We start from the raw sequence: 15,478 nt of genomic DNA, 5'->3' as shown, positions 1-15,478 counted from the left end.
TGGTACAGGTGAGGAAATACGTTTGTGATGCATAATAAAAATGAATAGCGTTGTGAAGATAGAACTAGTAAATTTGGATCGAAGTCAAATGCATGATAGTTGTAACTTAAGGACGGTACTTCAGGAAATTTCTCGTTCATTTCTATCATAAATGTCCAAAGTTTTATTCTCTTGTTTGTGTTCGTTGAGATCGAATCGGATATCGAAGTAGCCGATTGGCATCGCGGCATCGGTGCGAAAGATCCGAACAGAACGTGTTTGAACGTGAAACTTCCTAGTTCAATTTTACGGTCCCGACGGAACTAGTTCTCTCGACGAGAATTATAGGTCGCGTTGTTTTTGGCACGATCCGCGAGGATTTATGACGTTTTGAGACATCAGAGGCTGCACTCATAAACAGTGCAGCCTCTCAGTATTCGGTGATTCATAGCGACTCTTGTTTTGAATTCCGCAGTTAACGTTTCGTATCGCTGCGAGTTTGCGGGAACTCTGCTTTGAGTTGTAACATCTAAAATATACGAAACTATAGCTATAGAATTTGCTTTCCGAAGTTCTTACTGTAACTCGACAGTGTTGAAACTATTGAAACGAGCCGCCAAGCCATTACGAGTTAGAAGTCTTTGCGGGGACCGGGATTTGGCGACACGCAGACCTCTAAATCCCTACAAATCTCCCATAGCTTTATACGAATATATAAATAGCAGTAACCCTTTCCCCAACAGTCTCTATCCGTTTAGTTTTACTCTGATGCTAGTTTGATATGAATCTTAATAATAATATAGATAACAATCTTGTATGTTCAGTTTACAATCGTATAAGTTTCTGGAATTCGTAGATAAATTTCTTATCAAGATTGAAACAAAAACGGTAATAACCAGAAAAGAACCATTTAGCCTATATGACTACGTGTTACCTTACAATTTATTCCTGCTAGGAAGTAGTCATGAGTTCCGGTCTTAAGGGTTGGACAGCTATTACTACTAAAACTATGACTTCAAGTCTCAAAGTGACGGTATTTATGTTGCGATGGCTATAGGCTTTGATGAAGCAATAAAAAAACTGTTTAACTATATGTTTGGCTCCTCTATTCATACATTTCATACTAATCGATTTACGAACTACCGTTAATATTCAGTTACTCGCTTACACCAAAAGAACAGTAACTTACGAGAACACCTAATCGTTTTCTCCAATACGAACATAATTAACCCCCTCCTTTGTTGTGGAACTGCCCCGGCACTCCATCGGAACTCGTATTCTGGTCGCAAATTCACTAAGTCACGTAATTGGCCGGAAATGGTACAGCGTCGTTCGAGATTACATTCGATCACGTCCCATCGTAAACAGTTTAGTGCGGATTTTTTTTTTCATCAACCTCCTTTGTTGTGTCGTTCGGTTTTGCTATGAAGAGGGGCTTTGCTGTTTGTGGATTGGACTTGTAGATACGTTATGCCACATAAGCTGTAAAAGACGCAATGAAGAAGTCTATATTTTGATTAAAAATACAATTAATCTATGGATTGTTCGAGTCAAAAACTTTTGTCGTCTATGACAAAGTGGATTAATTTTATATTAATGCTTGCTTTAGCATTTTTTTGTAGAAGAAGGAGGAGGTAACTTTAATCATATTCACTACAAAATCACTACATAGTATAAAACAAAGTCGCTTTCTCTGTCCCTATATCCCTATGTATGCTTAAATCTTTAAAACTATCTTTTTGGGGGTTGGTGCTTCCCGCTTCCGTAGGTTTAACCCGCGATTCCCTACAAGTGACCCCTGGGTGGTGCTAAACGGGAGCCGAAAACATAACCGGTGGTAGGACTTAGTCCGACTGGCTGGCGACCACCCTCCAACTAGAATCCGCCGCCAAATAGCCTAGCTGTGTTCCGGCGTGTGGGTTGGAGAGCCAGTTCTATCCCTTCCCTTTCCCCTTCCTTGTTGGGGGTGAGTCTTGGTTACGCCTGGAACTTGCGGAGCAGACGTGCGTGCGAACTCGCGGGGCGTGATTGTTTGACGGGGGTATAGGGAGACCCAGTGAAACGGTATCCGCTGCCGCCCGCCGGTCAGTAGGGGACCTGAACCCGGGTGTCTCTACTAAACTCCGCCCCGGGAAGCTGTCCCGCCAACCGGTGTAAAATTCTGCCGTGCGGTCGTCGTGCCGGAGTCGGAGACCGGAGTGGATCCCGGCGATCGCACGCAGAGTGGACTGGGGGCCCTTCCATGCCCTGCGTCAGTCTCTCACGCAACCCGTGGTCGAGCACGTACTATGTTCCGCGCTTCATTCAGGTGTTGCCTCGATCTCACCTCTAACATCCTACCTCTCCTAATCCTACTCTCCCGAAATATAACAACTTAATGAAGTCGAAAAAAAAGAAAAGGGTTTTACAGGCGGCTCCCCATTCCACATTTAATGTGGATTTCAGCAATGTCAGGGGCCTACATAGCAACCTTGACGCCGTACACCACCACCTTGAGACGGCGCAGCCTGCCCTGCTTTTTTTAACGGAGACGCAGATATCTGCTCCGGATGATACCTCATACCTTGAATACCCCGGCTACGTATTGGAGCACAACTTCCTGCGTAAAGCCGGGGTGTGCGTATTCGTCCGGGCTGATGTCTGTTGTCGCCGTCTTCGGGGCCTCGAACAACGGGACCTGTCCCTCTTGTGGCTGCGCGTAGATCACGGGGGCCGTAGCCGAATCTACGCGTGCCTGTACAGGTCCCACAGCAGTGATGCAGGTTCAGCTCTGTTTGAGCATGTGCAAGAGGGGACTAACCGCGTGCTTGAGCAGTACCCATCTGCGGAGGTGGTGGTTCTTGGAGACTTTAACGCTCACCACCAAGAGTGGTTGGGGTCCAGAACCACTGACCTCCCGGGTCGGACTGCCTACGATTTCGCCTTGGCCTACGGCTTCTCCCAGCTGGTGACACAGCCCACCCGTGTCCCAGATATCGAGGGGCACGAGCCTTCTTTGTTGGACCTTCTGCTGACCACAGATCCGGCCGGATACAGTGTGGTGGTCGACGCTCCACTTGGATCGTCTGATCACTGCCTTATTCGTGCTGCCGTTCCACTCTCTCGTCCTGATCGTCGAACGACGACCGGGTATCGAAGAGTTTGGCGGTATATGTCAGCAGATTGGGATGGATTGCGTGAATTTTACGCATCCTACCCATGGGGGCGGTTCTGCTTTTCCTCTGCTGATCCTGACGTCTGTGCGGACCGTCTTAAAGACGTGGTGCTCCAGGGGATGGAATTGTTTATTCCCTCCTCTGAAGTGCCCGTTGGGGGTCGCAGCAGACCCTGGTATAACAATGCCAGCAGGGATGCTGCACACCTCAAGCGGTCCGCATACGTGGCATGGGATAATGCCAGGAGACGTCAGGACCCTAACATCTCAGAGGAAAGGCGGAAATATAACGCCGCTTCCAGGTCCTACAAGAAGGTTATTGCCAAGGCGAAGTCGGAGCACGTTGCTAGAATTGGCGAGCGACTGAAGAGCTATCCCTCTGGGAGCCGTGCTTTCTGGTCGCTCGCCAAAGCTGCAGAAGGAAACTTTTGCAGGTCTAGTCTCCCACCACTACGCAAGTCCGATGACAGTCTGGCCCATAGTGCGAAAGAGAAGGCTGACCTTCTGGTCAAACTCTTCGCCTCGAACTCGACTGTGGACGACGGGGGTGCCACACCACCGAACATCCTCCGGTGTGATAGTTCCCTGCCCGAGATCTGCTTTACACAGTGTGCAGTCAGGCGGGAACTCCGACTCCTGGACGTCCATAAGTCGAGCGGGCCAGACGGCATCCCTGCAGTGGTTCTGAAAACGTGCGCCCCTGAGCTGACGCCTGCGCTAACGCGTTTGTATCGCCTCTCTTATTGCACTAACAGGGTTCCGTCTTCATGGAAGACTGCCCACGTCCACCCTATCCCCAAGAAGGGTGACCGGTCGGACCCATCGAGCTATAGGCCTATCGCGATAACTTCCTTGCTTTCCAAGGTGATGGAGCGAATAATTAATATACAACTCCTGAAGTATCTGGAGGATCGCCAGCTGATCAGTGACCGACAGTACGGTTTCCGTCACGGTCGCTCAGCTGGCGATCTTCTTGTATACCTTACTCACAGGTGGGCTGAAGCCTTGGAAAGCAAGGGCGAGGCTCTTGCTGTGAGCCTTGATATCGCGAAGGCCTTCGACAGGGTCTGGCATAGGGCACTTCTATCGAAGTTACCATCTTACGGAATCCCCGAGGGTCTCTGCAAGTGGATCGCTAGCTTTTTGGATGGGCGGAGCATCACGGTCGTTGTAGACGGTGACTGTTCTGATACCATGACCATTAACGCTGGCGTTCCACAAGGTTCGGTGCTCTCCCCCACGCTTTTCATCCTGTATATCAATGACATGCTGTCTATTGATGGCATGCATTGCTATGCAGATGACAGCACGGGGGATGCGCGATATATCGGCCATCAGAGTCTCTCTCGGAGCGTGGTGCAAGAGAGACGATCAAAACTTGTGTCTGAAGTGGAGAACTCTCTGGGGCGAGTCTCCGAATGGGGTGAATTGAACTTGGTTCAATTCAACCCGATAAAGACACAAGTTTGCGCGTTCACTGCGAAGAAGGACCCCTTTGTCATGGCGCCGCAATTCCAAGGAGTATCCCTGCAACCTTCCGAGAGTATCGGGATACTTGGGGTCGACATTTCGAGCGATGTCCAGTTTCGGAGTCATTTGGAAGGCAAAGCCAAGTTGGCGTCCAAAATGCTGGGAGTCCTCAACAGAGCGAAGCGGTACTTCACGCCTGGACAAAGACTTTTGCTTTATAAAGCACAAGTCCGGCCTCGCATGGAGTACTGCTCCCATCTCTGGGCTGGGGCTCCCAAATACCAGCTTCTTCCATTTGACTCCATACAGAGGAGGGCCGTTCGGATTGTCGATAATCCCATTCTCTCGGATCGTTTGGAGCCTCTGGGTCTGCGGAGGGACTTCGGTTCCCTCTGTATTTTGTACCGTATGTTCCATGGGGAGTGCTCTGAGGAATTGTTCGAGATGATACCAGCATCTCGTTTTTACCATCGCACCGCCCGCCACCGGAGTAGAGTTCATCCATACTACCTGGAGCCACTGCGGTCATCCACAGTGCGTTTCCAGAGATCTTTTTTGCGAAAGCTGAAAGGAATATGACATGCGAGCTTCGAATGATTTATTAAATTTGCATTGTGCTTCATGATTTTCTACTATTGAAGCCACTCGAAAAACCCGATACTATGACAAAAAAATATGGATATTTTTCTCTGAACAGATGTGACAAATCCACTTGCGATCGAAGCCATATTTTTCGGAAAAATATTACCCGATCAAAGTCAATTTCGGTTCGTTCGTGAACTGTCTAATAAATTAATCTGGCATCGGATCAACGCCGTTGTTACATTAAGGTCGATGGCATAGTTCGAAAACCACAGGATAAACCTGTCATTCAATTAATGAAAAGCTGATTCCGGGGAATGTCTTTAGAGATAACGCAAATTGAGTGTGGCCATTATTTGATCGAGGGAGAGATAGGTCCGTCCTCCTTATTGTGGCGAATTAATCAAATCATAATCAAAAGGTTTGATCCGCGTTATTTGATGTTGTAAATAATATAGTTTCGGTTCTTCCTTTAATTTGGTCTTGGTTTTGCCCTTGTACATATATTTTTTACTTTTGTGATATTTAGGAAGGATAATTCTATAACATATTTGTATTTTTGGTAATATTTTTATACTTCCATGAGTAGAGATAACATCAATGTCTTAATTAAAAAAAAAAAAAACTAACGCACTATAAAAATGGCAGTTAAATACACAGTATTCTATATCACTCAGTATCTAATGTTACAAAATATAGTACAAAGAAAATTTGTGTCATACATGAATTCTGTTTCTTTTCTTTCTTTCAGAAAAATCTATCATTATTCCTAATACAAGCTGTTTAGGGACAGTCAGCTTAGAATTGCTGTTTGTATCTGTTAAACTAATGTAATTCCAAATTTTAAGTGGTCCTTAAGGGCCTTCGATTTCACCTTAGTCACTGAGTTACCGCATCGAACGCTAATCATGCCGGAAATGCGCCCAGAGTCTTAACTCACCTTTAATTCATTCTCCTTTCAAGTCTCAAATCTCAAGTTGAAAGTTTTTATTTTTCATTGTTCCGTATTTGCCAACTATGAAAGACCCGAAAGCGGTGCACAAACTGTTCGATAGGGTTTTGTTGTCGCCCGGTGCGCTTGAATAACAATTATAAAACTCGGGTATGGCTCGAAAATGTCGCTTACAGAAAAAAAAAATGCTCCCTCTCGTTTAGAAGCAACGTTTGAACAAGTTCTTTGACAAGTTCCTTTTGTGGTTGCCAGTGTAATTAATGTTGGCCGACAGACGTTTTAGTCAGAGAGTTTTCTTATCGCATTACTTCTATTGGCGTAGCATTATTTCCAACTTTTTTTCCTTTCGATCCCTTAAGGTTTCGTTATACTAAATAATGACGCACATTGGCTTAGCTTAGGGGCGAAATTCGATGTCTTCGAATGAGGTTTTTTTTTCTGTATTTCTTCCGCGAAGTTGTTCCTTGTTACCATCCTAATGATTGTTAGCAACTTATGTGCTTACGTCTTTCGGGGAGCTAACAAGAATCACATTTAACCTTGTACATACAGAAAATTTTCGAGCACCTACTCGTATTGTACAAAGTTTATTTTATGTTTGATTGTTGTTATGATAAATATAATATGAAGGGAGTTTCCTGTGGTGTTATAAGGATATGTCGGAAATGAACTTTCTGAGTCCGAACTTATGTAACGTATGTTAAAAAAACATGTTATTTTTAACAACGTCTTTTAGAGAATTATTTTCTATATTAAGAAAAATGAAGTCATTTATTGTCGCCAATAACAGATGAGTCAGAAAATCTCACACGATCTCATCGAATTTGTTTGGCTTTTACTAAAAAGTCCTGCCGCTCCTACTTACTACAACCACTTTAGTAGTAGCAGTATTGTTGTTATTTGTAGTTTTTAATACTCTCTTATTAATTCCCGTTTCGAATTCCCGATCCATGCTGCGTTGATCTCGCCTATTAGTTAAACATTGATGTATACTTTCACAAAAATTGATTTTTTTTATATTTTTTATTTTTATTGCTTAGATGGGTGGACGAGCTCACAGCCCACCTGGTGTTAAGTGGCTACTGGAGCCCATAGACATCTACAACGTAAATGCGCCACCCACCTTGAGATATAAGTTATAAGGTCTCAGTATAGTTACAACGGCTGCACTACCCTTCAAACCGAAACGCATTGCTGCTTCACGGCAGAAATAAGCGGGGTGGTGGTACCTACCCGTGCGGACTCACAAGAGGTCCTACCACCAGTTAAATGTGTTGTTTCTGAAATAGTCTCCTGTTTGTTGTAAACTGAGTACAGAGTAGAGAGAGACAGTAGATTGTCTTAGCGCTATCGCTATGTAAAAAAAACATCGTGTAAATTTATCCCTATCAAATAAACAATTATAAAGACCACACTTCTTTGTCGCTGTCAGGATCCTATTGCAACACTCAGGCCACCGTTCATTTATTAAACGAAACAACTAGCGCGCAATTGCATTAGTATCGGTTTAATTAACCTCTAGCCGTGTCTAATTGACGCTACCACTTAGTAGTGTATTTGTTGTTTTATGTGTCTACTCTGTACCTGTACTAACTGCATTCTTTAGACGTCTTTTTTTGCACTGATTAGTTTTTTAACTGACTTCAAAAAAGAAGGAGGTTCTCATTTCGACTGTATGTTTTTTTTATGTTTGTTACCTCATGGTAATCGATTTTGATGATTCTTTTTTTATTAGAAAGCTGACGCTTCCCGTGTGGTGCCATTTCAATTTAGTCCAGTTCTGATAATAGTATCCATGAGAAAAGCATATAAGTCTTAAATTTGCATTTAGTACGTGCGCGACAAATAGATGAATAACTCAATAACTCAATATCAAGCCAACCGATTTCGATGATTATTATTTTTAGTGTATATTAATTTGTTTTGGAATATCTTTTTTTTCAATTTTAAGTCGGTTTTTGTTAAAACATTTCTATTTACAATTATTACGTTGGTGAAAACATTTCGATGAGGCCATAGCAATGTTGTTGCCATCGACACTTGTCATAATAATCACATTATTTGTTTCATATGCACTGGATTTAGGGAAATTTTTATTATCGTTTAAAACTTGCTCATGATATTCTCATTCAAAGAGTTGATATATGAATCACGAACCATTTAACATTTTCACCGTCTCGTACCTCATTTTTGGTCCGTTTATCAACAAAAGGTTGTAGAGCATGATAGTTGCCTACATAAATATGGCGATTGCATGCAGCAGAAATGCGAATGTCGCGATGGATGTGTGGAGTAACGAGAATGGATAGAATATGGAATGAATATGTTAGAGGAAGTCTGAAAGTGGCACTTGTGACAGAGAAGCTGAGGAGTGCGCGTTTGGGACGGTATGGACATGTGATGAGACGAAATGAAAATGAGGTTGGTAAGAGAGTGTTAACTATGAATGTGGAAGGATATAGAGGAAGAGGTAAATTTAAGAAGAAATGGATAGATTGTGTGAAAGACGATATGGTTAAGAATAAATGGTATGGTTGAGCGAATAAATGGTATGTGATAGAAGAGTATAGAAGGAGAAAACATGTTGCGCCGACCCCAGGTGACTGGGAGAAGGGCAGGATAATAATGAATGATGAGTTGCCTACATAAATATAGCAAGGAATGTTAAAAGTAGTCATCGCCCGATCTTGTTTTTATTTGTGCTGAATAAGTGATGATTTCATAACAATAATAACGGATGTACGAATAGTTTGAATCAAGGAGCGGAGTCAACCGACTGAATATTATTTAGCTCTTTGGCAGCTAACGGAAATTATTATACTCATATGTCACTAACAGTAGCGAGGCTTGTATTGATGCGGAATGCATTGCTCCTCGCAACATATCCAGTTTTCGTTGAGCTCTTGTTCCTTAGCCGGCGTCGTGGTAACTTGACTGATCGGAGTGATTCCTTTTGTGCACAAGAGCCTCGTCTAATTGGTCGCTTGGATGGTTTGTGTCGTGTATGCGCATAGTAAATGTCTTTAAGATGAGCATTTAATATTTCAAGTGCATTTCAATGGAACTAATTGACAAAAATAATAACGATTCAGTATAATTGAGTAGCAATTTTTAAATGCAAGCATTTGTCTAATGCTTGTTTTTGTTGGATAATGAAACGTATAGGGTTTACGTTTCTAAGATATATTAGTTATTGTCTTAGAACATGTCTATGTTATCAAAACGATCTCTGGGTATTGTTTTTACATTTTAATTTTGGAACGAAGCTCCTTATGGGACGATGCGGAGGGGTACCCTAACCGGGAACAACGTCCGTAACGTAAGATTTTTCTATTTAGTTTGCTATCAACAGATGTCGCTGCACGTAAATTCAACAATTCCTGAATCGCGATGACGAGATGTTACACAATTGATAGTCGTTCTGATCTGGCGTAGGGGATACCCTGACCATGCAGGCGGTTTCCTCAGGGCGAGGCTGCTCTATTGCACTGCGGAGTGGTTGACCATTGCGATTATTTTTATTTTTATCAATAAAAAAATCATAATAAAAAATGTATACCCGAATAATTATATTCTTTATACCTCGAATAGAACTTAAATTTAATATTTTTATAATATGGATCTTCGTTCCTATCCGGTGTCCCACGACACCACACATCTTTTTTTCTTGACAATGCGAGATAAAAATATGGGTTTTTCATAAATCGCCCAAAATAGCTATTATACATTCCTCGGGGGCAATTTCATAACGCTTATCTCCATATGTACTAAAGGCCAGTACCAGTTTAATTTAATAATAATTGTTAATTAAGCATTAATCACGCAATCACGATCACACAAAGTATGACAAACGTAAATGTAAACAATATACCGCGAATGTGGGGGTTCGGACAAATATTAATCGTTCATTTCACGCCGTAAGTAAATATTTAACGAATTTGATAATCATATTTACCTGTTTTGTTCAACAGTAGACAGACGGCAAAGTATTTCCAAATTGAGAATAAATTATAACACGACCTACATGAATCTGTTAGGACTAGCTCAAAATAATAAATGACTTTCTTTGGGACCAAATTCCCCATCAACATTATTATTATAATTGGATAATGTTAAGCTTTTCGGGGCCGAGAATGTGTTCCCTAAGCAGTATCTATGACTTAGTATTAAGATAGTATGTGAAGAGGATTTTGATCGTAATCATTACGTGGTCACCGGTCCGAATTATACGTCACAGGGAAGATCTTCCACTGATCGTTCAGTAGATCGACTTTTTTTTTCTACCTATTCTTATAGCCTTGAGAGGCTATTTCAGCTTCACCCTAACGTGTAGGTGAGCTCACGGGGTCAAACCGGAGTGTTGCTAACACTGGCCCTAGCAAGAGCAGTGCTTCGCAGAATTACGACCGAATCCGAAACGCGACCCACTGAGAAGATCCGGCGAGAAACTCAGTGGGCTGTGTCTATGGGTTAATTCGCTCGTCGAGCCCTACGTCGCAAGCGACGGGTTCGACGAGGACGGTGACCGGGGTAGATCGATAGTTCAAATGTTGTTGTTTGGAATTTGTATATTATATGCAAGCTTATCTTGTAAAGAGGTGTGGTAGCTATCACACAATAGAAGAAATCAGACGACTTCTATTTATATAATATTTCTATTGTGTGATAGCTACCGCTACCGATAGATACTGCTGCAACGGCTTTTCTTCTCTTCCATACAGCAGTACAAATTGGACCAGTTACGAAGTGTAAGTAGTGTGTGTCTCGACAATTTACACTGTAATTTGTAAATTTATATACGTTATAACGTCTAATAAAATCATAGAAAAGCGTTCCCTTTTTTTTTAAAGATTCTAAGGTATATGAAATTTTTTTTTATTCGAATGTTATTGAGATAAAGTGTATATGTAATTTTGGTTAGCATTGGGTGAACTGTAAGCTATTTTATCCGTCTCAGATAGAATTCTTAGATGGCCCGGTGTAGATGAAATGTGCATTAAAATAATCCATACAATGTAAAATCTCAAACTAAATGTCGATTTTTTCGATTTTCGACTGTTCATTGGGATTTTCCCTAAAACACCCGATAGATAAACCGAGACGATGAACCCTGTAGATCGAACCGTCTTATCAGTTCTCTGTAATCTCGATACGATAGTGAGTGTACCATTATGTATATTGCACTACAGTGTACAAGTCTATTATTCAAGCCAGCGCATAATGTTGCCATCTCCAAGCATTCGCTTTATCGAGCTGAATGTGTAATTTGACGGGTGCCCGTGACGTCATTCAATTATAATCTACGCTCCACTTGTCATACATAGCTCAAGATGTTGTTTCAGAAAATTTACGGGCATATTAATATTGCTATCAGCGCGTTGTGTTTGTAAGACAGAAATAATATAAAATGCCGTATAATTAATCTTTAATCTATATATATAAAAATGAATTGCTGTTCGTTAGTCTCGCTAAAACTCGAGAATTATTTGTGGAAGTCCAGAGAAGGTTTAAAAGGTAGATAAATATAAAAATTCTCGGAATTAAATAAAAATAACAATTTTGTTTTTCCTTTGATGTATCCCCCGTCGGACGGATTTCTTTTGTTTGTTTTAAGTTTATTTTATACAAAAATTAGGTCTTTTATTTATTGATTGAGGCACTACGAAGTCTGCCGGGTCAGCTAGTACTGAATAAAAATTATATTTTTATTTTTTCAGATCAATTAGGTGTGGTTGTACGTTGCGTGCCAGTCTTTCAGCCAGGGTAAGTTTTAGAATAATTTTCTGGAAGGGTTTAAAAATACTAGATGCAGAACCTATATTAATATTGCTATGCTATTCGACCAGGTACCGATACTTCTGCTACTATGCAGTATTCAACCAACGAGAAACTCTTAACCGCTCAACACAAGGTCATTGATGCTTAATTGCATTGCGTTGTCTGCATTAAATTTTCCGGTCATCGTTCTCGTCGAACCCGTCGCTTGTGACGAAGGGTTCGCCGACTAAATTAACCCACAGACACAGCCCATTGAGTATCTCACCGAATCTTCTCAAAGGGTCGCGTTTCCGATCCGGTGGTTGATCCTAGGAATTTTGCTAGGGCTAGTGTTAGCAACGTCCTCAGGGTAGAGCCCCTACTCATTCGGTTACGCTGAGCTAGTCCTCTAAGGCTACCACCAGCTTAGGTAGGAAAAAAAAAAGGATTTTTTTAGTGAAACGTAATTTTTAAATCAGGATGCTTATTCTATATTGTCATTTGCGATTTGCAAGAGTAACATATAGTTATTTCGGAAATCGCTCCCTTGAATCTCATACAAGATTATAAATGTGTTCAGAGGAATATAAACGTATTGTAATAGAAACAATTGCTGGTCGGATTCCGTACATAAAGCCTCCGAAATGTAGAGCGAATGAATTATATTTGTAGGTTTAAATAATTTAGAATCTCTTGTCTGCCGCTACATTATTTATTCAGGGATAGCTAGTACACGTCAAGTATTTCCCCGGGGATTGAACTGTCCCGCCCGTATTCCCCGAGATAGATTCAATTTAAAACGTCTGCCCACCTGAAGACCGTGCGTTTAAGCTATGCAAATTTTACAACTGAACCTAACGCTATAAAATATAGCCGAGCGTAAAACGTTCCATTACAGATGTACGGGTTAAGTTCTAGATGTATTTACGTGAGCGCAGGTGGGATGCCTTTATAGGTGATATTTTGCATGGATTGTTTCGTCTGAGAAATGCGAATTGATTGAAACTAGAGGTACCGGTAGACTATAATTAATTGGAATTGTAAGTTAGTACACTATTATGATTGTATTTTATACTTCTATAATCACATATTTCGCCAAGAGTACACTATAAAAAATATTAACAAAGACAAACAATATATAATCTATTCTCAATTTGACAACAGACACCAAGAACAAAAGTTTGACAATAAATAGTATGCATGCGTGTGTGCGTCAAATACATGGTATGTAGTGTGTGTAATGTTTTCTTTATTGATTTAATGTATCTTTAATGCATTATTTTAAAAAAATATTAGCATTGTGCACTTCTTCTCTATATTCTCTATAAGTGTGGAAAATTTCATAGTCCTCCGTCCGCGCAATTTTCGTAAAAAGGGATACAAAGTTTTTGCTTCACGTATTAATATATAGATAATATATTGGGTTGAGCTCTTCCCGATCATCACCTGGTGTCCTCGTGGTCAGTCATTTGTAGGTTAGACTCGAAATAAGAACATAATTAAATAATAGCAGACTAGAAACGCGGTGATCTCAGAGATGCGTGCGATCGCAACGGTGCCTCCAAAGAGTATGCCTTCTCTCTCAAATGACTGTCTAGTCCATACTATCGTCATAGACTAACTTTTCAAACACAGTCACACATCATGCACAGATTCACTGACACTTGCCATAAGTCATTGTCTATTGAACGAGTCAATAACAAGTCTACCCATAAACAATTACGATCGCAGTGCCATCTCCGATTCCACCCAGGTAATTAACTTGACGTTTCCAATCTGATATATCACAACTATTTCCACTGACGCTCTGACATATCTATACTTCTATCTATACTAATAATATATAAATCTACACTGGTTTTTACGGATGTTCCGTTTTAACTACTGACCAGGTATCCGATTGATTTGAAACTTGGTATCCATGTAGAAAATACATGTACTTAATTGATAGGCTAATATTTATATGAGTATTGGACTCCCTACACTAGTTGCGGGGGCGTTAATGACGGGAATATTTGTGGGGGTGAGAAATAGTAATGTTAATTTTAAATGCCCAGCGAAGCGGACGGGTACAGCTAGTATATTATATTTCACTAGACGTTATCAGTTCATCTGAATACCCACCTTTAGATATGATGTCGAAGTCTCGATCTTATTGTGTAGCGAGCGACCGGCTTATCGTTCAAACTGGAATACACAACTGCGTCATAACAGTTCGGTACAAACTAGCGATAAATGAGTTCGCATATATGTATTGTCAAAAGAGGTTTGTAATAAATTTTGTGAAGCCTGAAGGCTGTGGGGTGTATTAAGTTATGTATCAATTTCTTTCGATATTTTGGAATATTTACACGATAAAAGTGACTTTGGGCTTATACGACGTACGATACGTCTGACCTTTGTGGCACTTGTAAAATATTCAATAGGCATAAATAAGGATTGCTTTCGGAAAATTCGACAAATATTGATATATAATTTTATTAGAATCGAATTGACGTACAAACTACTCGATTTATTACAGTCCACATTAATTACATAATAAATAAAAATCACACATTTTCCTAATTTGAATTTATCTTCTTTAAAATTTTATACGTTTAATGATACCAAAACCAGCCAGATACAAATAGTATAGCCAAAGAGATTTTATTACAAGCTCATACATACTATAATGCGAAAAGACTTTTTCCCCAACCTATTACAAATATTGAACTGTGAATTTAGCGCTCGGTGTGTATTGAATTCGTACCGATATGGACCTTGTGACTGATAGCACAATCAAAAGTTTTCTTAATGAATTCATCCATATATGAACTAAAGTTTTGATTTAAAGTTTGAGGTTTCGTTCAATATTGGCGAATGAGTTCGAGTTTTACTGCAAAAAACAAACGAATACAGCGTAGTTTAATGAATTTTGACCTTTTCTGTATTAAGGTTTGCTTCTGCACAAAATCCACTATGTGATTTGTTTTTAAGGACAGTAAAGACGTAATTACAAAGATTGCAGACTAGTTTAAGACTTTATTGTTATAGATTAATACACGGAGACACAAACGGACTTGTTACCTGAGCTCACAGGGAAAACGAGTGTACTGAGAAAGATGCTTTTAAAAAAAATGTATTTCATTAAAATGGTGGTCTTAAAAAGGCACGTTGATAACAGAGTAACATGAAATTTGTGTGCAATATAAAAATATTAATAGATTACTCATTCCGCTAACAATGGACGCTTTTATCGTGTTTTCCAAACAATAATATTAAAATAACATCAATTCACGAGAAAAATCACAGCGGATAGCGGATTAGCAGCGCGTGCAACCTCAGGCACAGCCCACTGAGTTTCTCGCTGGGTCTTTGTAGTAGGTCGTGATTCCGATCCGGTAAATATTTGGTATGTCAATAATTAAGACGAGGTAGACGTTTTAATTTTATTAGGCTATTTGGGTAAAACAATATTAACCAATATGTCCAATCTATTTCTAAATTCACCCCGAGTTAGCAACTATCGCAGTCTTCGGCATTCAAACTACCGCGTGGAATAGAAATACGCGATTATTTCGCTGGCGAAATAAGAAAAGAAAAGA

The 15,478-nt window shown here is 40.6% G+C and overlaps 1 protein-coding gene across 4 annotated transcripts in view; it reads left to right on the top strand.

Annotated features, from left to right (window-relative positions):
• Positions 1-15,478, top strand: part of LOC101741158 (furin-like protease 2) — a 310,342-nt gene that overhangs the window by 151,132 nt on the left and 143,732 nt on the right. For all 4 annotated transcript variants that reach the window (XM_004926690.5, XM_021348356.3, XM_062674605.1 and 1 more), the window contains one exon: positions 11,855-11,900. The gene's annotated coding sequence lies outside the window, so the exon portion shown is untranslated. The remainder of the gene's footprint in view (positions 1-11,854; positions 11,901-15,478) is intronic.

This window comes from Bombyx mori, chromosome 21, assembly GCF_030269925.1.
Source record: "Bombyx mori chromosome 21, ASM3026992v2".
NCBI classification, from domain to species: domain Eukaryota; kingdom Metazoa; phylum Arthropoda; class Insecta; order Lepidoptera; family Bombycidae; genus Bombyx; species Bombyx mori.
The sequence above is the reverse complement of the archived record's forward strand: the minus strand, read 5'-3'. Positions and strand labels throughout refer to the sequence as shown.